Below are 25,658 nucleotides of genomic sequence, written 5' to 3'. Positions count from 1 at the left end.
ACACTGGATATATAGCACACACACATCCATGCACAGTGGATATATAACACACACTGAATATATAGCGCACACACACACACACACACACACACACACACATACACACACATCCATGCACAGTGGGTATATAACTCACACACTGGATATATAGCACACACACATCCATGCACAGTGGGTATAACACACACACACACACACTCACACACACACACATCCATGCACAGTGGGTATATAACACACACACTGGATATATAGCACACACGCACACACACACACACACACACATCCATGCACAGTGGGTATAACACACACACACACACACACACACACACACACACACACACTGGATACACAGCGCACACACACAGCAGATACATATGCCGTATACACGATGACCGTTGCACACTCGCAGCCGCATGCGTCGGTAATAGCAGTGGAGTGTCAGCCCACGTCACCTTGTGTCCTTGTCACATTTTGCGGGTCCCCAGGTCCGCGGTGCAGCGCAATGTCACCAGTGGATCCTTTCTTCTGTCACACGCCGCTCCTGCTGCGGATCTGTAGGCGTCAGTTTGTCGCCCCCATTGTCCCTCGCTGCCGCTCTGCCTGGACCCACACCCAGAGTCTCCTGTGTAATTTTATGGAGATTGCAGCCGAGGGTTGTATAGAATCCTCCTCGCCTTTCCCATCGATCTCCTTAGGGTCCCTCTTCTTCCCCCACTCTTCACCCTTCTATGGATTCACTGTCTATCCCAAACTGTCTCCTCCCATTTCTCCCATCTAGTCCTGTACCTATTGCAATGCTGTGAATTTCCCCATTTGTGACCCCAATAATCCAGGACAGCATGATGAATATTGACAAGTGGCCTCTGGTCACATTATAGGATTGCTCCCATTAGTATAATGTATTCAGAACAATAGTCACCAGATAGCAATCATTTTCTAGCCTTCTGATCCTGGGCAACCAATAATCACATACCAGTAGTCATGACAGTCTGTCTACCTGTTCCTTGCAGAAACACAGTAAGGCATTTGTATGGCTGTCCTATAAAGGCCGTGCACAAGAAGGGAGCATCAGAATATGGCCATAGGAGAACAAATGATTGTTTAACCCCTCAATGACCGCCAATACAGTTTTCTACTGACATGAGGAATACAAGAATAGTGCCCTCGACAGGCAAAAACATAGCAGGTGTCAGCTGTGTATTACAGCCACCACTCTGCTGCATCAGCCAGGGTCGGAAATAGCTTCAACTTTAACCCTCTAGCGACATATAGCTAAAGCATCATCTGGATGGTTAACAGAGGGAGAATGGTCTCACTTTAACCCCATCGACATCCCAGAAACATGATCAAATGGTCCAGATGGTTGCCATGGCAACTCGAGGCCGAGCGAGCAGTGGCCCTTTAGAATGTTAGCAACACTTTAGAGGAGAAAAAAAATGTAATTTTTGTAATTCCTGCAGCGTGCCTGAAGGGTTAACAAATTTCCTGACAGGAGCTGTGAATATTTGGAAGGGTGCGGTTTTTAAAATGGTGTCACTTTTGGGAGATTTCAATATATAGGTCCCCGAAGGTCACTTCAAAACTGAATAGGTCAGTATATTTTCTTGAAAAAAAAGAAAAATTGCACTGCCCCTATGGCTGAAAACCGGCGGCTCCTGGGAGAAAATAAGTTCCATTTATCCCTTATTTTCAGTAAGGTGGTCGAGCAGTATTGGAACTCTATTCACCTGCAGGTTACAGCCTATACAGTCATATGAAAAAGTTTGAGCACCCCTATTAATGTAAACCTTTTTTCTTTATAACAATTTGGGTTTTTGCAGCAGCTATTTCAGTTTCATATATCTAATAACTGATGGACTGAGTAATATTTCTGGATTGAAATCAGGTTTATTGTACTAACAGAAAATGTGCAATCCCCATTTAAACAAAATTTGAACAATGCAAAAGTATGGGCACCTCAACATAAAAGTGACATTAATATTTTGTAGATCCTCCTTTTGCAAAAATCACAGCCTCTAGTCGCTTCCTGTAGCTTTTACTGAGTTCCTGGATCCTGGATGAAGGTATATTTGACCATTCCTGTTTACAAAACAATTCCAGTTCAGTTAAGTTTGATGGTCGCCGACCATGGACAGCACGCTTCAAATCATCCCACAGATTTTCAATGATATTCAGGTCTGGGGACTGGGATGGCCATTCCAGAACATTGTAATTGTTCCTCTACATGAATGTCTGAGTAGATTTGGAGCGGTGTTTTGGATCATTGTCTTGCTGAAATATCCCTCCCCTGCGTAACTTCAACTTCGTCACTGATTCTTGCACATTATTGTCAAGAATCTGCTGATACTGAGTTGAATCCATGCGACCCTCAACTTTAACAAGATTCCCGGTGCCGGCATTGGCCACACAGCCCCAAAGCAAGATGGAACCTCCACCAAATTTTACTGTGGGTAGTAAGTGCTTTTCTTGGAATGCCGTATTTTTTTGCCTCCATGCATAACGCCTTTTTGTATGACAAAACAACTCAATCTTTGTTTCATCAGTCCACAGGACCTTCTTCCAAAATGTAACTGGCTTGTCCAAATGTGCTTTTGCATACCTAAGGAGACTCTGTTTGTGGTGTGCTTGCAGAAACGGCTTCTTTCGCATCACTCTCCCATACAGCTTCTCCTTGTGCAACGTGCGCTGTATTGTTGACCGATTCACATTGACACCATCTGCAGCAAGATGAAGCTGCAGGTCTTTGGAGCTGGTCTGTGGATTGTCCTTGACTGTTCTCACCATTCTTCTTCTCTGCCTTTCTGATATTTTTCTTGGCCTGCCACTTCTGGGCTTAACAAGAACTGTACCTGTGTTCTTCCATTTCCTTACTATGTTCCTCACAGTGGAAACTGACAGTTTAAATCTCTGAGACAACTTTTTGTATCCTTCCCCTGCACAACTATGTTGAATAATCTTTGTTTTTAGATCATTTGAGAGTTGTTTTGAGGAGCCCATGATGCCACTCTTCATAGGAGATTCAAATAGGAGAACAACTTGCAAGTGGCCACCTTAAATAACTTTTCTCATGATTGGATACACCTGCCTATGAAGTTCAAAGCTCAATGAGGTTACAAAACCAATTTAGTGCTTTAGTAATTCAGTAAAAAGTAGTTAGGAGTGTTCAAATCAAGAAATTGATAAGGGTGCCCATACTTTTGCACCGGTCAAATTTTGTTTAAATGCGGATTGCACATTTTCTGTTAGTACAATAAACCTCATTTCAATCAAGAAATATTACTCAGTCCATCAGTTATTAGATATATGAAACTGAAATAGCTATTGCAAAAACACAAATTGTTATAAATAAAAAAGGTTAACATTAATAGGGGTTCCCAAACTTTTTCATATGACTGTAAAACTACAGGGAGTGCAGGTTACATGGAGAACGAAGTAGGAAGTTGAGTGGAGAGGTCCTACGGACTGGAGCCGAAGGAGCTCATCCTAGGGCCAGGTGGAAGGAAAGGAAGGAGGGGTCTTATAGCCACGGGAAGTGAGAGATTGACTCGTGGGCTCACGTCCACAGCAGATGTACCGATGTGAAGGGACTAGGCCACAAAGGGGAACCGGCCCCTAGACTAGTGGAGAACTACAAGGCTCAGCTAGTGTGACGCCCTGGTCTATCAGGTCGTCACAGGGTATTGTGCAATCTGCCCTTCTGCATAGTATCCATCTCCTCCTTGGTTACGGGTCCCTGACCTTTGGTGTTGCCAAGAACAAGCTAATCAATATCCTAGGAACACTCTGTAGCACACCCACCAGACACACCAGTGGCTGGCCTGAAGGGAATAGGGTCGCCCACTGGGGGGTTGCTTAAGGGGAGGTCAGGAGTGTCAGGAATAGTTCAGTGTGGAATGACTCTCGAGAAGAGAGGTCAGGAGCTGGGCTCCTTGAGTCTACTAGGTGGCAGACGTTAGTCTGGGCCTGGTACTAGCTGGACCCCGGTCGCAGGGGATCGTGACAAGGGGCACGGACTGTCGAGTAGGACAGACAGCAGAATTCTGCGATCACCGGGCAGGGGCCAGGGCACAACGGGGTATGTGGACCCTAGGTCAGGAAGTAGCTTCAGGCATCCTGGTAATTTACCCGACGAGGACGGAGCCTTCATGATCCGTTCTCCACCCGCTCCAAAATCGGGGTACTAGCGCAACGAAGGGGATAGGACTTTCCCACTACATAGTCCAGAAAATCCCAAGCGTGAACCCTGAAAGCAAGCTCACCCAGTTAGCCATACTGGTGAGCGGGACCCGAATAGTTTTATGCTAAAGGGACCAGTTAGAAGTAACGTGCCATGGAAAAGGCCACAGGCTAACAAGCAACACCAACGGGCATGGGATCCAGGCGTGCTCCCTCCCTGCTGCAGCGATATCAAGAACTTTGGTTTATCACAGTTGGTGGTTTCAGCGTTATTGGACTGAGTGGGTACATACGTGACCCTTACCGTCCCAACGGCACCTCCCCGCAGCCCTCATTGAGTCCCGGGACATTCCCCCTACCTGTGGAGGGGTTAAACATCAGGCTGCCCCCACCATCACTACTCTCAACTGCAGTAGTGGTACTCCACCTTACCACACACCACGGGTGGCGTTACGAAGTTTCCACATCCTCCCGTGTAAATATTCCCCCTTTTATTCCAAGTGGCCGCGCGACCCCGACCCCCGGGTCCGGAGATTCCTCGAGTCACCGCGGATCCGGATCCGAGCAGCCCCGGCTGCTGACGCGGGGGCGGCACACTAGCAAACCGGAGGCTGAGGTATCTTTATGTGCCAAAGCCGCAATCACACACGAATCCGCTGGAAGGTGACCATATAGGTCCAGGGAACAGAGCAAGACGCCGCCCAGAAAAGGGTCTGCGGGCATTGGCTCAGGACACTGTGTGTGAGGCACGGGGCAGGTGGGAGAGGCCAGCGCTGGAAGACGACCTGCGAAGGCTATTACAGAAAGGGACACCGGTCTTGTGCCTCTGAAATACCTGGAGATCGACTGGATCTCAGAGTCAGCACTGCTGAACTTGGCACTCCAAAGGCAGCATTTGACTGGACAACTATGAGTAAACACCTTGTGACTGCACCCTCCTGTGTCCTGGACTTATTGCCTACGTCTTCCATCCTGCACCCCTGCGCCATTAACTCCTCCATCATACACGATCACCTGCCCTGGGGTTAAGCTCTACCTGTGGAGAGCTGAGCCACTTCTGCTGCGTCACCACCGACCCTAGGAGAACTGAATGGCAGCGGTGGTCCATATCTTGCCACATATCAGGGGTGTCGTCACAACATATCCCATGTAAATATCCCCCCACACTCATTTAAAACGACACCGCCAGGGTCACGGAGTCGGACCCCTGCCACCGTGACATCCTCCCAATTGAACCGGCCCGGTTCCGAGTGCCCCACGGCCCTAGTGGGCGTGTCATTAGCCGTTAACCCCTGGACAGGTTTTCTAAAGAGTTCAATCAGTATAGAGGGCACTAAAACCTGAGTTCTGGAAATTGATGATAATAAGAATATGTGCACACAACATCCTGTAAACTTGGGCGGAGAAAAAGAAAAGCAGGAGTTTTAAAATTTCGACAAAAAATGGCAGGTACTGAATGTCCCTCATTGCCTCCGGTCCCCTGACATTTCCTTTTGCCAGGGTTAAAAGAAATGGTAAATCGGTGTGGTATGATGGGGTGTGGCAAAATTTGCAATGACCTTGACTACAGGATACCTACATCTGTACTCAACGCCACTCAACACCCCCCTGCATCCACTATCACTGTTCTGTCTTCTATTCATTAAATAGGATAAGGGTAATATCGTTTGTTGCCCACAAGAGGTCACTGTTGGCTTTCTTATGTTTTAAGTGTTTTCCTCATACATCTTCACAGTATTTCTGTGGGTTGGAGCCTGTTGCTTTAAGGAAAAGATACTTCCTTGGACTGCCCCTTTTCCCTGCCCTTCCGGAGTTAGAGACCAGATGTCTTGGTGCCTCCATAGGATTCAGAGGTGCTATTAGCTGGCTCCAGTTCCTTTTCTTCAATCATTCCTCCTGACTAGTGGATCCCGGTAGGAATCATTGTACGAAACTACATATTTATGTTAGAATATGTGTACAGTTGTTATGTAGGCACTGTGAAGTAACAGTGGCTCTACTCAGATTACATAGGCCGTGATACATGCAGAGCAGGTGTAGGGCAGCATCAGCAGTGTAAATGTTGTATTCAGTCATACGCATTGCTCTCTATGTTATGCAGATTCTGTAAATACCAGTACTACTATGTATGTCATTCTGTTATTTGTGATATGCCTGTACTGATTTGGATTTGTATCTTTTGTTATAGTTTTTACCAATTAATCATCCATTTCTTATGATCATCCACCTATCCATCATCATTTAATAAATAAAGACCTAAAGGCAACACAGTCTGTTTATTGAAACAGTGGATGAAGGTTAGCTGTATGCCGGAGTCCACACAGCTCACACGTGGACGAAGGCAGAACAGTAAAAACGGGCTGCTGGTCGCAGGCAGCGATTGTACGAACTGTACGGGACAGCTAACACCCACGCTACACGGCACACGGGTATTACAGCAGCCGCCATACAGCTACATAGAACAAGAGCGCAGTCCAGCTCCAGTGTCAGGTTTCCAGGTTTTCCAGTTCTCTTTTGAATGAGCTTGCCCTCAGTTAACATGGAGTTTAAGGTTCTGTTGCCCTACTTCCTGTCCAGCTGCTTAAAAGGCCGCCTCTCAGCCCAGTCCAGTGCCTGAGTATACTGCTTGCTGTGTGCTCCTGCTTTGCTGCTGCTAATCCTGATTGCTTTTGGATCCTCCTAAAAGACTACCGACCGACCGACTCTGGACCTTACCCGGTTTCTCAAGCTGTGCCCGGATTCCGTCTGCCATCTTCGGTCAGCACTCTGCCCGGTTCTCTCTGGTTCGTAACCACTCTGGACAATCATCCCGTACGGACACTCCTGGACTTTTACCGCTTGCCCATTGTGTCCCGGCTGCTGCGCATTTAGGCCTTCCGGGGTGATTGCCGGACAGTCCCTGTATAGGGGTTCGCTCTGGTGGTCTCCCTGGGGGAGTCCGGTGCGTGGCCCCGGGAATTCCCTCCGCTCCGTTTCGGGAAGGTATTTGTGTATTTGTACTGCTGTGTTTGTTCCGTTGTTATCTACCGTGGTTACAGATTATAAAACATCTTGTATCAAAAACTCGTCTCTGCTGATCATTGCCCTACGCTATCGAAATCCTCAGAACATATAATAAGTATTACATCCAGTAAAGATAGCCGGTTGCAGGCTGTAGTACGGGACCGCTAACATCCACGCTGTACCGCATATGGATGTCGCAGCAGCCACCATACAGCCGCAGTGACTAGACCGCAGTACGCCACAAACCACCATTCCACTCTCCACCACGCGGAAGGCCGTCCGCAAATAGACGCTGTTTCCCGCTAAAGTTGTCTGCAGCCAAGTGCACAATGTCTGTCAGCCGAGCATCTTCCCTGAAGACAAGGTCACGGGCAAGCTCTACTAAGTCCTCAATTAGGGAGCTTGCTGCCGTCGCCCGCGCTGAGGCCGAAGCAGCTAAAGTGAGGTCCTCCTTCGCTGAACAGGAAATGCAACTCAAACTAAAACAGACAGAGAGTGCACGTCTGCAATCAGAACAAGAAGCAGAGAGTGCACGTCTGCAACTGACTCTAGAAAGACTTGCCGTAGAAAAGGAGACAGCGGCCGCAATAGCCAAGGCAGAGTTCCTGGAAGCGGCAGAGCACCCCGAAGAAAGACGCAGCGATGTTCTTGGGCCGGACCTAAACCAGCAGGATCCAGCACAGCGCGTCGCAGAATACGTCTACCAATACTCCAGGATAGATGACAGCTCAGATGTGCTTCACCGAACAGACTACGCAGACGGCCAGCCATCCAACCTCGAATTACACCGCTTCAAGCAAGAGAATGTACAGCACAAGGAGGTTCACCAAAACTACTATTCCACAGAGCGGAAGGTACAACCACCATCTTACCACAAAGAGACACCTTCCTCTCCGGGGAGGTACTATGCTGACTTTCCGAAGGCGGAAACACCCTACAGGTATGGTGATACACCACACAATAGACACGACCACACACCGGCTCGCACCAGCACTGACCAAGCCACCATGGACTTTGCAAAGTTCTTTGCTCGTCGAGATCTGGTCACAAAAGGACTTGTAAAGTTCGATGATCGTGCCGAGAATTATAGGTCGTGGCGAGCCTCGTTCCAGAACACCATAAGAGGTTTGGACCTTTCTTGTAGTGAGGAGTTAGATCTCCTGGTAAAATGGCTTGGTAGTGAATCGGTAGAACACGCCAAAAGACTAAGAGACATTAACATTAAAAACCCACCCAAAGGTCTACACTTGGCGTGGAAGAGACTTGATGAATGCTATGGGTCCATAGAAGTTATTGAAAATGCTTTGTTTAAAAGAATTGATGACTTCCCTAAGATAGGACCCAAAGGCTTTCAAAGGCTAAGAGAGCTAAGTGATCTGTTAGTAGAGTTACAGGTTGCCCAAGAGGAAGGAGATTTGCCCGGATTGGCATTCTTGGATACCGCTAGGGGTGTCAATCCGATAGTGCAAAAACTTCCTTACAATCTACAAGAAAAGTGGGTCTCACACGGTTCACGGTATAAGCAAACACATAACGCGCCATTCCCGCCCTTTGCTGTATTTGTAGGTTTTGTAGCTCAGCAAGCTAAAATCAGAAATGACCCTAGTTTTGATTTTACTCTGTCATGTACCACCGCCCCCGGTGTCAAACCCAGTAGGGCACCCGTGGCAGTCCACAAAACTAACATTTTCTCCTCAGGTCCTGCTCACAAAGAGAGTAAGCATCCTCCAGAAGAGAACAAACCCCAGGATATCAGTAAACAGTGTCCTCTACACCGGAAACCACATCCTCTACTAAAATGCAGAGCCTTCAGGGAGAAGTCTCTAGAGGATCGCAAAGGCTTTCTCAAGGAACACAACATCTGCTTCAAATGCTGTGCTGCAACATCGCACATGGCCTGGAACTGCGAAGCTAGCGTGAAATGTGCAGAATGTGACAGCACGGATCACAATACAGCCTTACACCCTGGACCACCTACACGAGTGTTGCCGCAAGCAGAAGAACACGATGGAAAACAGAAGAACACTGATGAAGACACCACGGTGGTTACCTCTCAATGTACGGAGATCTGTAAAGGACTCACAGGAGGAAGGTCCTGTTCGAAAATCTGCCTTGTCAGAGTCTACCCAGCAGGCCGCAGGGACAAAGCAATTAAGATCTATGCGATCTTGGACGACCAGAACAACAGGTCTCTTGCCAAGTCCATCTTCTTCAGCAGTTTCAACATTGCAGGCCCCGGTTCTCCCTACTCCTTGAAGACATTTTCAGGTACCGTTGAGACGGCGGGGAGGAAGGCAAGCGGATACAAGGTGGAATCCATAGATGGTCAGACCTGCCTATCATTACCTACCATACTGGAGTGCAACCAGATTCCTGTCAACAGGTCCGAGATACCTTCACCAGAGGTAGCAGCTCATCACCCCCATCTGAAGCGTATAGCTCACTTGATTCCAGAACTGGACTCAGAAGCTCCAATAGCCTTACTCCTTGGAAGAGACATGCTACGCGTGCATAAGGCTAGAGAGTCCATTAACGGCTTCCAGAACGCTCCATATGCGCAGAGACTTGACCTAGGATGGGTCATAGTAGGAGATGTCTGTCTAGGAGGAGCACACAAGCCAGCCTCAGTCAACAGTATGCTCACCAACACACTAGAAAATGGACGTCCGTCTTTCTTCCGACCATGTCACAACAGTCTGTTGGTAAAGGAATTACCAAGCAATACTCCTCTGCCATGTCTTTTCGCAGTTCCTTCCAACGAAGACCACGCTTGTGAGGGCGAACAAGACCACATAGGCTGTACAGTCTTCCACAGGACCAAAGAGGACACAAAACAGCAATGTCCATAGAAGACAGGATGCTCTTGGACATCATGGACCAAGAAATGACCAAAGACAAGTCGAACAGCTGGGTGGCACCCTTACCATTCCGACCACGGAGACAACGCCTACCCAACAACAGGGAACAGGTCTACAGTCAATTTGTCTCCCTCAGACACAAGCTCAAGAAGTCTCCCAGATGAGAGAACATTTCTTTACCTTCATGGAGAAGATATTCCGAAATAACTATGCAGAGATCGCACCTACACTACGAGACTCTGAGGAACGCTGGTACTTACCCATCTTCGGAGTGTACCATCCTAAAAAGCCAGGCCAAATAAGAGTGGTGTTCGACTCAAGTGCCAAGTGCGAAGACGTCTCGTTGAATGATGTCCTACTATCTGGCCCAGACCTCAACAACAGACTCCTAGAAGTTCTACTCTGTTTCCGCAGAGATACGGTGGCATTTATGGCTGACATCCAACAGATGTTTCACTGCTTTCTCGTCAAAAAGGAACACAGAAACTACCTGAGGTTCTTCTGGTACCGTGACAACGACCCAGATAAAGACATCATAGAGTACCGGATGAGGGTACACATCTTCGGGAATAGTCCTTCCCCTGCAGTGGCTATCTACGGTCTCAGGAATTCCGCCAAAGAAGGTGAAGAGAAGTACGGGTCGGATGTCAGATCCTTTGTGGAAAAGGATTTCTACGTAGACGACTGCTTGAAATCCACACCCACAAACGAGGCAGCAATCAGTCTTCTAAAAAGAGCTCAAGAAATGCTCGCTCAGTCCAACTTAAGGTTGCATAAGATTGCATCCAATAGCCGAGAACTGATGGAAGCCTTTCCCTCTCAAGACTATTCCAGTGATCTGAAGGGCATAGACCTGAGCATCGACTCTCTTCCCATGCAACGGAGCCTAGGACTACTTTGGGACTTGAAGACAGATGCCTTCACCTTTCAGATCAACAAAGAAGAAAAATCCTTCACACGTAGAGGTGTCCTTTCCTTTGTGAATAGTTTGTACGATCCTCTGGGATTTGTAGCTCCAGTTACCGTCCAAGGTAAAATGATGCTTAGAGACTTCACCCAGGAGACATCTGATTGGGATGATACACTTCCTGCAGAAAAGGCAGACCTGTGGGCAGAGTGGAGGAAGTCTCTCGAGGCCTTGACCGATCTTCATGTGAACCGACCATACGCTCCTGTGCCATCCACAGAAGTCAAATCTCAAAGACTCTGTATCTTCTGCGATGCATCAGTCAAAGCAATCGCAGCAGTAGTATACCTTAAAACCACCGATGTGAATGAACAGATCCATATTGGGTTCGTCATGAGTCGGACAAAACTGGCGCCACTCCGTGAACACACGATACCTAGACTGGAACTCTGTGCTGCCGTCCTTGCAGTTGAGCTGGCTGAACTTATCTCAGATGGAATGAATCAGGAGATCAAAGATGCAGAGTTCTACACTGACAGCAAGGTGGTACTAGGATACATCTGCAACGAAACACGACGCTTCTACGTCTACGTCAGCAACCGGGTGTTGAGAATAAGAAGATCAACTTGCCCTGATCAGTGGCATTACGTATCTACTCATCACAATCCCGCCGACCATGCGACTAGATCCGTTGCACCAAGTCACCTTAAGGACGCTACATGGTTCACAGGCCCTGCCTTCCTGTACCAGACAACATCCTACATCAGCAGGCCCGATACATTCGAACTAGTGGATCCAGATGTCGACGACGACCTTCGTCCTCAAGTGTCAGCTCTTCATACAGTGGTTTCAGGATGTCACCTCGGATCTCATCGGTTCAGTAGATTCTCAACCTGGAACTCACTTGTTAGGGCCATCGCCTTTTTACTACACGTGACTCAGTTTTACAAGTCCGAACTACCAACAAATCAGAGATGCAGTAAAGGTTGGCATCACTGCACGCATGCGTTTACTGCTCCCAACTTAGAGAAAGCCAAGATTACAATACTCCATGTTGTACAAAATGAAGCCTACAACAAGGAAATAGGCAATCTCAACAAAGGACTTCCCATTCCTAGAGACAGTGCGTTGAGGAAACTCGACCCGTTCATTGACAAAGATGGGCTGCTGAAAATAGATGGGCGCATTCAAGAAGCTAAGGTAGAAGTCTCAGAGAAACACCCGGTAATAATTCCCGGGCGTCATCACGTCACAACCTTGCTCATTCAACATCATCACATCTTGGTGAGACATCAAGGTCGTTTGTTTACCGAAGGGAGTCTACGAGCGGCTGGACTATGGATAGTCGGAGCGAAGAGAAGCGCGAGCAAACTCATCTTCAACTGCGTTACGTGTCGCAAACTTCGTGGCATGTTTCAAAACCAGAAGATGGCCAATCTTCCACCTGACAGGCTCAGTACTGAACCCCCCTTCACCAACGTTGGACTGGATGTGTTCGGCCCCTGGTCCGTAGCTACAAGACGCACTAGGAAGGTCCATGCCGAAGCAAAGTGTTGGGCAGTTCTATTCACCTGTTTATCTGTCAGAGCTGTTCATATCGAAGTAATAGAATCTATGGACACTTCAAGTTTCATAAATGCACTTCGACGCTTCATCGCTATCAGAGGCCCTGTGAAGCACATTCTTTCTGATAGAGGCACAAACTTTATTGGAGCAGCAAGAGAACTCCAAATCCCTTCCAATCTAGACATTACAAATGTAGAGAGGTACCTAGGTGAGCAAGGATGCACCTGGACCTTAAACCCGCCACACTCATCGCACATGGGAGGCACCTGGGAAAGAATGATAGGAATTGCATGCAAGATTCTAGATTCTATCCTCTTGCAAGCAAACACCAGACTTACCCACGAAAGCTTGACTACGTTCTTGGCCGAAGTTACAGCTATCATGAATGCTAGGCCATTGACAGCTCTTTCTGGAGATTCTGGAGACTCAACAGTTCTTACTCCTGCCATGTTACTTACACAGAAAACCTGTGTCCCAGGAGCTCCACCTGGAGAATTCACCGAGAAAGACCTCTACAGAAGACAATGGAGGCAAGTACAAAACGTGTCCAATGCCTTTTGGGACAGATGGAGGAAACAATATCTCTCCACTCTGCAAACCAGAACAAAATGGCAGAAAGACCATCCAAACATCAGACTTGGCGATGTGGTACTTGTAAAGGACAGTCAATCACACCGAAATGAGTGGCCACTCGGCCTGGTCACCAAACCCTTTCCCAGCAAGGATGGGAGAGTACGCAAGGTAGAGGTCAGAGGGAGCAAGCTCAGAGAGAACAAACTGTTCACCAGACCAGTCACTGAACTTGTGTTGTTGTTATCCCCTCAGGAGTCCAATAGTGGCATTGGTTAACACCAAGCGGGGAGTGTTCTGTCTTCTATTCATTAAATAGGATAAGGGTAATATCGTTTGTTGCCCACAAGAGGTCACTGTTGGCTTTCTTATGTTTTAAGTGTTTTCCTCATACATCTTCACAGTATTTCTGTGGGTTGGAGCCTGTTGCTTTAAGGAAAAGATACTTCCTTGGACTGCCCCTTTTCCCTGCCCTTCCTGAGTTGGAGACCAGATGTCTTGGTGCCTCCATAGGATTCAGAGGTGCTATTAGCTGGCTCCAGTTCCTTTTCTTCAATCGTTCCTCCTGACTAGTGGATCCCGGTAGGAATCATTGTACTAAACTACATATTTATGTTAGAATATGTGTACAGTTGTTCTGTAGGCACTGTGAAGTAACAGTGGCTCTACTCAGATTACATAGGCCGTGATACATGCAGAGCAGGTGTAGGGCAGCATCAGTAGTGTAAATGTTGTATCCAGTCATATGCATTGCTCTCTATGTTATGCAGATTCTGTAAATACCAGTACTACTATGTATGTCAGTCTGTTATTTGTGATATGCCTGTACTGATTTGGATTTGTATCTTTTGTTATAGTTTTTACCAATTAATCATCCATTTCTTATGATCATCCACCTATCCATCATCATTTAATAAATAAAGACTTAAAGGCAACACAGTCTGTTTATTGAAACAGTGGATGAAGGTTAGCTGTATGCCGGAGTCCACACAGCTCACACGTGGACGAAGGCAGAACAATCACCATCAGTGACTTATCAGTTCTATTAATCATAGTGCGAGAGTAACCTCACCTAAAGCCTGACCACTTGTATTTTGGGGTCTCTATACTTGTATCTTGAGCCCTTCACCTACAGTATCTCCCCTGATGAATCCTGGCGGAGGAAACGCGTCGGGAGGTTCCATGGTGATGAATCTTTAGGGCCAATTTATTCAGGGTCAGTTTGGGACGGCCCTTGTAAGGGCTGGAGCTAATGGGGTTTGAGGGTTCAGCTAGTTCCTGCCAGGGAGAGAGCTCCTACCCGGCCATGGACAGCCACCCGATCTATCTATTCTGATGACCCCCTTCTAACAACTGACCTGCACCTACAACTGGGTGAGACCATTCCATTTCTTATGTACAATTGTATGATGTATTAATGAACTGGATACTATAAGCAAGAGGCAATAATGATACCTATATGTTTACTGCCATATACTCTGAATTAAATCCAGGAAACACCACTGTGATCTTGGATGGATTTTTGTTAGGTTACGGTTGGTAATTTTTGGTGTTTACATGTATGAAAAGCCTGTTTTTTGGGGGATTTATTAACCCCACACTGTATATTACACTGGTGAGTCCTCTTGGGAGGCTTGGTTCCCACTGAAATATATCCTCCTATGACCCCAACCTAACTAATAGATAGGATTATAGGTTTATGCCCTTGCTTACCCGGCTCATAGCAGTCATCACTTTACAGTGTCTATGAACCTTGGACACTGATTTGGTGTTGAAGCGCCTCGATGTCCATCTGGTGATTATGGTCTATTACTGATGGACACGACCGGGGGGGCTCCAACACTATTTTTCTTGGTCCTCTTGGACATGAATATTGTTTCATTTGTTTGCACAAAAAATTATTTTATAAATTGCAGCACTACGCAATTTTTTAAATAATTCCATTAAAAGTTATGTATTATCCCCTTTCTCACTGCTGATATTTATCAGGGTTAAAAGAAATGGTAAATCGGTGTGGTGTGATGGGGTGTGGCAAAATTTGCAATGACCTTGACTACAGGATACATACATCTGTACTCAACGCCACTCAACACCCCCCTGCATCCACTATCACCATCAATGACTTATCAGTTCTATTAATCATAGTGCGAGAGTAACCTCACAGTGATGGGTTCATTTCAATGTGGAAAAGTCTGCAGATTGGTCATTGTCCTGAGCTATTCCCTATCTGCTGAAACTTATGGTGCCACAGAATTTGTGCTTCCACTGCCTGCTGATGATCGGAGACTTCTTGGATGTATTCTTAATAGTTCTTGTCACCTGGCTTACTCCATTCCACCCTCTCGCTCTAACTCCCACTTTTTCAGCTTTACCACCCCCTACACCGCCGCCAGCGATAATCAGTGGTGTATGTCACTAATTGCATTCATGCTCAATTTTTTTTCCTGTTTTTTTTGGGAGGGTTTCACACCATCTCTATGAGTGCGTCCTGCAACCCTTGAGCACATATTAGTGACGGACATTTTATTTGACATGTAATTTTATTCGCACGACCTCTGTGTGTGCAACCTGCGACCACTGAGTTCTGATCAGTATTACAGTGGCATGCAAAAGTTTGGGCACCCCTGGTCAAAATTACTGTTATTGTCAACAGCTGAGCAAGTTGAAGATGAAATGATCTCTAAAAGGCATAAAGTTAAAGATTACACATTTCACTTGTATTTTAGGGGGGAAAAAAGAATCATTTACATTTTAAAATTAACAAAAAAGGAAAATGGGCCGATGCAAAAGTTTGGGCACCCTGCAGGGTTAGTACCTAGAAACACCCCCTATGGCAAGTATCACAGCTTGAAAACAATTTCTGTAGCCAGTCAAGAGTCTTTCAATTCTTGATTGTGGATTTTTCATCCATTCTTCCTTGGAAAAGTCATCCTGTCGCGGGCGGAGGAGGGGACGCCGCGCTCTCCCTACTGCTCGGGTCCGGCTGCCGCTGCGGCTGCTGCGGCCTGCTGCTGCCGCTGCTCGGTGGCTCGAGCGATGGGCCGGATCCCGGGGACTCGAGCGGCGTTCCTCGCCCGTGAGTGAAAGGGGATTGTTTTTTCGCCACCCACGGTTGTGGTGATTTAATGTACACCACCGCTGCTCTGGCTGGGGATCCCGGGAGTGATGGTGAGGAGCAGCCAGTTGTTGTGTTGCCCCTCCGTGGGTAGGGGTTGGTGATCCCGGGGCCCAGTGATGGGGTTGGATGGTGGACAGGCAGGTATGGGGCCTGTGGAGGTGCAGGGGCGCAGGGGCAGCGCTGTGCCGCATGGCACGGAGGTACTCACTCAGCCAGTAAACACGACACAGTTCTCGGTAAACAAACGGCTGGTTGGACGGGTCCCTCAGACGGTTGCGCTGCTGATATCCCCTGCAGTTGACGGTGACGGTCTCTTCCCTGCACCTATGTGCTGTTGTTTGGTAGCGATGGGTTCCCACCGGTAACCCGCTCCCCAGCTTAGATATGAGCCGGAGGAGCTCCACTCTTGCCCGCAGGCGCTGGCCCTGGGAAACTGGTGCCTTGGCGGTGGCGGTGTCTCCCCTTAACGGTCGGACTGTTGCCTTCAAATGGGACTTGGTTGTTGGGAGACAGTCGTCCCCTTCACTGACGGATTTGGCAAATTCGGGGACTCCTAGCCTTGCCGGGATCCGAAAGGCCCCTGCCCTGGTGCTGACTAATCTTCGTATACCGCTCCGGTACCGCCGGGTCACCACCCGTCCACGGTCCTTTCGGCAACCTCCAATCAGTCTCGCCTGCAGACGGTCACCGCCGTCTGCCAACCTTGCTGTCTCAGTCCGGGGCACACACCCGGACTAACTTCAGGCTTCTTTCTGTCACTTTCTCTAGCTTCACTCTACTCTAGCCCTCAGCTAGACTTCAACTCCACTCTAGCCCTCAGCTAGACTTCAACTCCACTCTAGCCCTCAGCTAGACTTCAACTCCACTCTAGCCCTCAGCTAGACTTCAGACTTCAACTGCCTGGTTCTCCCGCCTCCAGGGCTGTGAACTCCTTGGTGGGTGGAGCCAACCGCCTGGCCCACCCCCTGGTGTGGACACCAGCCCCTGGAGGAAGGCAACAAGGATTTGTGTTTTGACCTAGTGTGTAGCTGCAGGGAATGTGGGGTGCGTGTGGTGTTGTGACCTGTGACCCCTGGCTTGCCCAGGGCGTCACATTCCCCCTTAGCAAAATGCAGACCATCCTCGGGCTGCCCGTCCAACACCGGTTTTATTTTCTTTTTTGTTTTCTGTAAAGATAAGAAAAACGGTAACATATTTACAGTTTATGGCATCATCCCACATCGGGAGGTTCAGTGCTTAAACGTTGCAAACATTAAAACGGTTACGGTCTACGCTCTCTCCCACCCAAGTAACCTGGCCCTGATGCTGCCCCTAAAACCCAGGCAGCACCCCTTGACCCCAGTCCAGCACAAGTTACCCGAGCGGGATCTGTCCTTCCCCTCCAGAGGGTAGCCACCGGTTGCTGTGGTGGCTGGGCCCCAGCCTGCTCTGCTGTGGGCCCTCCCTCCAACCTGCCTCTCCGGAGGCGGTAATTGCGGAAACGGTAACGGTAACACAACTTATTTACAAGCCACTAACGTCTGTGGTTGCCCTGCAAGTTCACGGGCTTGTCCATAAGGAGTCCCTTATGCAACCTTTTGAACGGTCCCCACGGGGACAACGGTGCCGGCAACGGCCGGTTTCCAAATCACAGTAGAATCAGATGACTGTTCGGTTCCATTTACTTATCATCACTTTTTCAAACTTGCAAACAAACACACTGGTGGTCCCAACGGGGACGGTGCAAGGGCATCCCGCTGCCACTCTTTCTCACATAAATGCGGGCATGCACATCCGCAACTCCCGCTCAGGAGCCAGGCCCACCTGGGTGCCCTCGGCGCCGGCTACGACTGGCCTCTCATACTGCCGTGGGCCCCACCAATCAGTGGCCTGCTCTGGGTCAGCCTGTGTGGGGGACGGGCCCAGCTGGAGTCCCTCCGTGTCGGCTACAACCGGCACCTTCAGCAATGAGGGACCCCGCTGTGACATGGCCTGCTCTGCCTCCTGGCAGCTACATCCTCGCCGTGCCTCAGCCGAGGCCCGGTGCCTGGGAGCGGTCAACGTGGCTTGCGGTGTTGGCGTTTGATCGAGGATTGCCTCCGCTGCGGCCGGGCGGACTGCCGGGGCCGTCATCATCTCCGTCGCGGCTGGGATGGAAGCCGGGACGGGTGCCAGGATGGTGGTAAAGGTAAGGCCCGGGGGCCGCAGGTCTGGGCCCTCTCCCACAGATGCTGCGGGCTCCGCTACCGGTGGCAGGGGTAACGGGTCGGTCGGGGCATTGGCCGCAGGCATGGGCAGTGAGGGAGGTAGCGTGGTGGACGGCAGCAGGCCGGGCCCCTCAGCCGTATCGACCGATCCCTCGGGGACATAGGGGCGTGGGTCGCTTACCCGCTCCTCTGAGACCACCTCCACTTCGGATGCCCAAACGGTTGCGGCCAGGCCCTTCATCTCCGACGTCCACTTCGCCAGCATGAAGTGGACTTGGGCCTGGAGCTTCTGGCACATCTTGCTTCTGGATCCAGGAACGTGTTTCAGCAGAGTCCTGGCGTCCCTGCACGCTACAGCGCTAGTTACATGCGGCTGTGACCACCGCTCCTCCAACGGCTCCGTCGGGCGCAGACATCTTATTTTCGTCCCCCTTAGCTTCTTTTTAGCACTTCCTTCTTCAGGGGGCGGGGCTCCACTTTCGCGCCTTTCCTGCTCAGGGAAGACGCTCGAGCGGGAAATTTTCGCGCCCAAGATGGCGGTTTTACAAAATTTTCGGCCGGACACCTCCGGCGGTCACAAGGCGCACCTCTACCCAACGGCAGAGCGGTAAGATCCTGTTTGTGATGCCAAGTTGTCGCGGGCGGAGGAGGGGACGCCGCGCTCTCCCTACTGCTCGGGTCCGGCTGCCGCTGCGGCCTGCTGCTGCCGCTGCTTGGTGGCTCGAGCGATGGGCCGGATCCCGGGGACTCGAGCGGCGCTCCTCGCCCGTGAGTGAAAGGGGATTGTTTTTTTTGGGATAAGTTTATTGTCCGTGACGCCACCCACGGTTGTGGTGATTGAATGTACACCACCGCTGCTCTGGCTGGGGATCCCGGGAGTGATGGTGAGGAGCAGCCAGTTGTTGTGTTGCCCCTCCGTGGGTAGGGGTTGGTGATCCCGGGGCCCAGTGATGGGGTTGGATGGTGGACAGGCGGGTATGGGGCCTGTGGAGGTGCAGGGGCGCAGGGGCAGCGCTGTGCCGCAGGGCACGGAGGTACTCACTCAGCCAGTAAACACGACACAGTTCTCGGTAAACAAACGGCTGGTTGGACGGGTCCCTCAGACGGTTGCGCTGCTGATATCCCCTGCAGTTGACGGTGACGGTCTCTTCCCTGCACCTATGTGTTGTTGTTTGGTAGCGATGGGTTCCCACCGGTAATCCGCTCCCCAGCTTAGATATGAGCCGGAGGAGCTCCACTCTTGCCCGCAGGCGCTGGCCCTGGGAAACTGGTGCCTTGGCGGTGGCGGTGTCTCCCCTTAACGGTCGGACTGTTGCCTTCAAACGGGACTTGGTTGTTGGGAGACAGTTGTCCCCTTCACTGACGGATTTGGCAAATTCGGCGACTCCTAGCCTTGCCGGAATCCGAAAGGCCCCTGCCCTGGTGCTGACTAATCTTCGTATACCGCTCCGGTACCGCCGGGTCACCACCCGTCCACGGTCCTTTCGGCAACCTCCAATCAGTCTCGCCTGCAGACGGTCACCGCCGTCTGCCAACCTTGCTGTCTCAGTCCGGGGCACACACCCGGACTAACTTCAGGCTTCTTTCTGTCACTTTCTCTAGCTTCACTCTACTCTAGCCCTCAGCTAGACTTCAACTACACTCTAGCCCTCAGCTAGACTTCAACTCCACTCTAGCCCTCAGCTAGACTTCAACTCCACTCTAGCCCTCAGCTAGACTTCAGACTTCAACTGCCTGGTTCTCCCGCCTCCAGGGCTGTGAACTCCTTGGTGGGTGGAGCCAACCGCCTGGCCCACCCCCTGGTGTGGACACCAGCCCCTGGAGGAAGGCAACAAGGATTTGTGTTTTGACCTAGTGTGTACCTGCAGGGAATGTGGGGTGCGTGTGGTGTTGTGACCTGTGACCCCTGGCTTGCCCAGGGTGTCACAATCCAATTCTGTGAGATTCCTGGGTCGTCTTGCATGCACTGCTCTTTTGAGGTCTAGCCACAGATTTTCAATGATGTTCAGAACAGGGGACTGTGAGGGCCATTGTAAAACCTTCAATTTGCGCCTTTTGAGGTAGTTTATTGTGGATTTTGCCATGTGTTTCGAATCATTATTAAAGATTAGCGGACCAGTTGGCTTTCAGGTTCTGCGGGTACAGCTGGGTTTTAGATTAAGTTCTGTCCTAGACCCAAATTTGACCCAAACCTCAATGGAAGTCACTGATTAGGCAGTTCGGTTTGCCGCCCACAAACAGCCAGCCATTAAGAGAGCACTTCCAGGGGAGAGAGGGGGGGGTCTTTTTTTTTCTGCACACACTATATCTGATAACGTTAATTTACCCCCAGTGCAAGCTGTTCAAACACTGCAAGGATCTTGCACTGGGCCGAGCACCAAGTGTACCTGAGCACAGCGCTGCTTGCTCGAGTGGTTTGTATACATAAAAGCACCCAAACTCCGAACTCGAACACTGATTTTTTTTCTCTGTTCGGTATGAACACCAAACCTTAAAGTTCTGGTCTGCTCATCTCTAATCATTATCCATTTGTGGAAGCCATCCTCTTTTGAACTTCAGCTTTTTTTTTTTTTTTTAAAGATGGTGTTACGTTTGCATCAAGAATGTGGTGAAATTTAATTGAATATATTCTTCCCTATACCCATGAAATGTTCCCTGTGTCATTGGCTGCAACACAATCCCAGAGCATGACTGATCCACCCACATGCTTAATGGTTGGCGAGATATTCTTTTCCTGAAACTCTGCCCTTTTTTCTCCACACATACCTTTGATTACTGTGGCCAAAGAGTTCTATTTTAACCTCATCAGTCCACAGGACTAGTTTCCTCAGGAGGAGCATGATGTTATATTTATTGATTCAAAGCCAGCTGAGGTGGCTGATAGCCGCTACCATGTGCTTCCCTGGAGTTTATCAACACTTCTCACTTATGCTGGGTTTACACACTGAGACTTTCTAGCGATCCAACCTGCGATCTCAACCTAGCCGGGATCGCTACAAAGTCTCTGGTGAGCTGTCAAACAGGCAGACCTGGCCAACGACCTAACAGCGATCCGGACCTGCAGAGCGACTAGCTGGTCGTTGGGGACAGCAGGTGAACTTCACCCGACTTCATTTAATGCCGCGCGGCTCTGTGTGCCGTGTAAATAAATAAATAATTAAAAAATCCGGCGTGCGGTCCCCCCCTATTTTAATACCAGCCAGATAAAGCCATACGGCTGCAGGCTGGTATTCTCAGGATGGGGAGCCCCACGTTATGGGGAGCCCCCCAGCCTAACAATATCAGCCAGCAGACGCCCAGAATTGCCGCATTCATTAGATGCGACAGATCTGGGACTGTACCCGGCTCTTCCCGATTTGCCCTGGTGCGTTGGCAAATCGGGGTAATAAGGAGTTATTGGCAGCCCATAGCTGCCAATAAGTCCTAGATTAATCATGTCAGGCGTCACCCCGAGATACCTTCCATGATTAATCTGTAAATTACAGTTAAAAAACACACACCCGAAAAATCCTTTATTAGAAATAAAAAACACAAACACATTCCCTCATTACCAATTTATTACCCACAACAAAGCCCTCCTTGTCCGGCGTAATCCACGGTCCTCCAACGTCGCATCCAGCTCTGCTGCATGCAGGTGACAGGAGCAGCAGAAGACACAGCCGCTCCTGTCACCTGCACGCAGCTAATGAAGAGAGCCGTGTGATCGGCTGAGCTGTCACTGAGGTTACCTGGATCCAGCGGTGGATGCAGCGGTGGCCGCGGGTAACCTCAGTGACAGTTCAGCTGATCGCGTTACTCACCTCATTTGCTGGTGATTTCCCCCCCCTCTCTCATACTCACCGATCCCCGATCACCGGCGCTGCACGGCGTTCACACTGCTCCGGCGGCTTTTCCTTTTTTGAAAAAGCCGGCCGCTCATTAAACAATCTCGTATTCCCTGCTTTCCCCGCCCACCGGCAAATGTGATTGGTTGCAGTGAGACACGCCCACACGCTGAGTGACAGCTGTGTCACTGCACCCAATCACAGCAGCCGGTGGGCGTGTCTATACTGTGCAGTAAAATAAATAATTAAAAAATCCGGCGTGCGGTTCCCCCTATTTTAATACCAGCCAGATAAAGCCATACGGCTGCAGGCTGGTATTCTCAGGATGGGGAGCCCCACGTTATTGGGAGCCCCCCAGCCTAACAATATCAGTCAGCAGCCGCCCAGAATTGCCGCATACATTAGATGCGACAGTCCTGGGGCTGTACCCGGCTCTTCCCGATTTGCCCTGGTGCGTTGGCAAATCGGGGTAATAAGGAGTTATTGGCAGCCAATAGCTGCCAATAAGTCCTAGATTAATCATGTCAGGCGTCTCCCCGAGATTCCTTCCATGATTAATCTGTAAGTGACAGTAAATAAACACACACACACCCGAAAAAATCCTTTATTAGAAATTAAAAACACAAACACATTCCCTCATTACCAATTTATTACCCACAACAAAGCCCTCCTTGTCCGGCATAATCCACGGTCCTCCAACGTCGCATCCAGCTCTGCTGCATGCAGGTGACAGGTGCAGCAGAAGACACAGCCGCTCCTGTCACCTGCACGCAGCTAATGAAGAGAGCCGTGTGATCGGCTGAGCTGTCACTGAGGTTACCTGGATCAAGCGGTGGATGCAGCGGTAGCCGCGGGTAACCTCAGTGACAGCTCAGCTGATCGCGCTACTCACCTCATTTGCTGCGTGTAGCTGACCGGAGCGGCGGTGAGTAGCGCGATCAGCTGAGCTGTCACTGAGGTTACCCGCGGCCACCGCTGCATCCACCGCTGGATCCAGGTAACCTCAGTGACAGCTCAGCCGATCACACGGCTCTCTTCATTAGCTGCGTGCAGGTGACAGGAGCGGCTGTGTCTTCTGCTGCTCCTGTCACCTGCATGCAGCAGAGCTGGATGCGACGTTGGAGGACCGTGGATTACGCCGGACAAGGAGGGCTTTGTTGTGGGTAATAAATTGGTAATGAGGGAATTTGTTAGTGTTTTTTATTTCTAATAAAGGATTTTTCGGGTGTGTGTTTTTTAACTGCAATTTACAGATTAATCATGGAAGGTATCTCGGGGAGACGCCTGACATGATTAATCTAGGACTTATTGGCAGCTATGGGCTGCCAATAACTCCTTATTACCCCGATTTGCCAACGCACCAGGGCAAATCGGGAAGAGCCGGGTACAGTCCCAGAACTGTCGCATCTAATGTATGCGGCAATTCTGGGCGGCTGCTGGCTGATATTGTTAGGCTGGGGGGCTCCTCATAACGTGGAGCTCCCCATCCTGAGAATACCAGCCTTTAGCTGTATGGCTTTATCTGGCTGGTATTAAAATTGGGGGAAACCTCACGCCGGATTTTTTAATTATTTATTTATTTATTTTACTGCACAGTATAGACACGCCCACCGGCTGCTGTGATTGGGTGCAGTGACACAGCTGTCACTCAGCGTGTGGGCGTGTCTCACTGCAACCAATCATATTTGCCGGTGGGCGGGGAAAAGCAGGGAATACGAGATTGTTTAATGAGCGGCCGGCTTTTTCAAAAAAGGAAAAGCCGCTGGAGCAGAGTGAACGCCGTGCAGCGCCGCGCCGGGGATCGGTGAGTATGAGAGAGGGGGGGACACTTCAGTCACTCGGGGGATTATCGGTCACCGGTGAATCCTTCACCGGTGACCGCTAATCAGGACGCTACACAGACAGAGCCGCGGAGTCGCTGTAAAGTCCCCTTTACACACTGAAACTTGCTAGCGATGCATGCTGCACAGCGGGAAACAAAGGACCTAGGAATGGTCCTGAACGATTTGTAGCGATCACAACTTCACAGCAGGGGCCAGGTCGCTGATAGGTTTCACACACTGCAATGTCGCTGGGGAGGTCGCTGTAACGTCACAAAACCGGTGACGTTACAGCGATGTCGTTTGCGATGTTGCAGTGTGTAAACCCAGCTTTAGATGTGCTAAGGCTAGATAACTGATTAAGAGGGGCTGCTGATAAGTCTTTGGCTTTGTGATCTTTTTTTGTTTCTATGGTAATGAATGTTACATCACATGAAAGCCTTATGTGTCTAATATATGTTTTCAAAATTTTGTGTTTATTGCTTATGGCAACAGTGTTCTACCCACGCAAGAAAACAAAATAATGGAGTCTAATGTGATATTCACAGCAACGGAGATTAGAGGAGTGATAAAATTCTTCTTTCTGCAAGGAAAGTCTGCAAAGGATATTCATGGTGATATGTCACAGACATTGGGGCATCAATGCCCTTCAAATTGCACAGTTAAGAATTGGGTTGCCAAATTTAAAACGGGCCCCTTCAGCACCAATGATGAGGAACATCCTGGACGACCGAGAGTGGTTGTTGTTCCGGAGATCGTCGATGCTGTGCACAACCTCATACTGGAGAATCGACGAATTTCAGCTAAAGCCATAGCAGACATCATGGGGTTATACCGTGAACGTGTTTGTGTCATTATCCATGAACATTTGGCATGAGGAAGCTATGTGCAAAGTGGGTCCCCAAATGTTTGACAACAGATCAGAGAAGCATGAGAGTGAAAACTTCCTGGTCCATTTGTCAGCATTTCTGGACTGATAAGAACTTCCTGGATTGACTGGTCACTCTGGATAAGACCTAGATTTATTTGTATGACCCTGAAAACAAGGAGCAATCAAAAGAGTGGAGTCACAGTGATTCTTCTCGTCCAAAGTAGTTCAGGGTGCAAAAATCAGCCACTAAGGTGATGGCGTCTGTGTTCTGGGATAAGGAGGGCGTGCTACTAGTGGACTACCTTCAAAAGGATTCCACCATCAATGCAAGGTATTGCATTCAACTTTTGAACCAATTGAAGGCAGCTCTGAAGGCCAAAAGGCACGGAAAGTTGTCCAAAGGAATCTTGTTCCAGCAAGACAATGCCTCCACTCACACTGCCCAAGCAATCACAGCAAAACTGGCAGAGCTGGGCTTCCAGCTGGTTGATCACCCACCTTATTCACCGATCTAGATCCCTCCGACTATCATCTGTTTCCAAACCTAAAGAAACTCCTCAAAGGTATCCAATTTCACACCATTTCTGAAGCCATGACTGCTATGGATGCCTGGTTTGAGGTACAACCAAAATTCTTCTTTTGCTAGGCTTACAGAACTTGGAATACCGATGTAAGAAGTGTATTGACACCAGTGGAAAATATGTGGAATAAATGTAAAGATTTATCATCCTATCTTGTTTCTTTCTGGGTAAAGCC

The 25,658-nt window shown here is 49.3% G+C and overlaps 1 protein-coding gene across 2 annotated transcripts in view; it reads right to left on the bottom strand.

The window, feature by feature from the left end:
- Positions 1-1,027, bottom strand: part of SEMA6B (semaphorin 6B) — a 323,709-nt gene extending 322,682 nt beyond the window's left edge. The window contains exon 1 of one of the 2 annotated variants that reach the window (XM_075352511.1): positions 977-1,027. The gene's annotated coding sequence lies outside the window, so the exon portion shown is untranslated. Of the gene's footprint in view, positions 1-455; positions 785-976 lie in introns of those variants that run through there. The other variant, XM_075352510.1, reaches the window with a different exon arrangement.
- Between the last annotated feature and the right edge of the window lie 24,631 nt (positions 1,028-25,658).

Source organism: Anomaloglossus baeobatrachus, chromosome 1, assembly GCF_048569485.1.
Source record: "Anomaloglossus baeobatrachus isolate aAnoBae1 chromosome 1, aAnoBae1.hap1, whole genome shotgun sequence".
Lineage (NCBI taxonomy): Eukaryota > Metazoa > Chordata > Amphibia > Anura > Aromobatidae > Anomaloglossus > Anomaloglossus baeobatrachus.
This window is presented reverse-complemented; position numbering and strand designations above follow the sequence as displayed.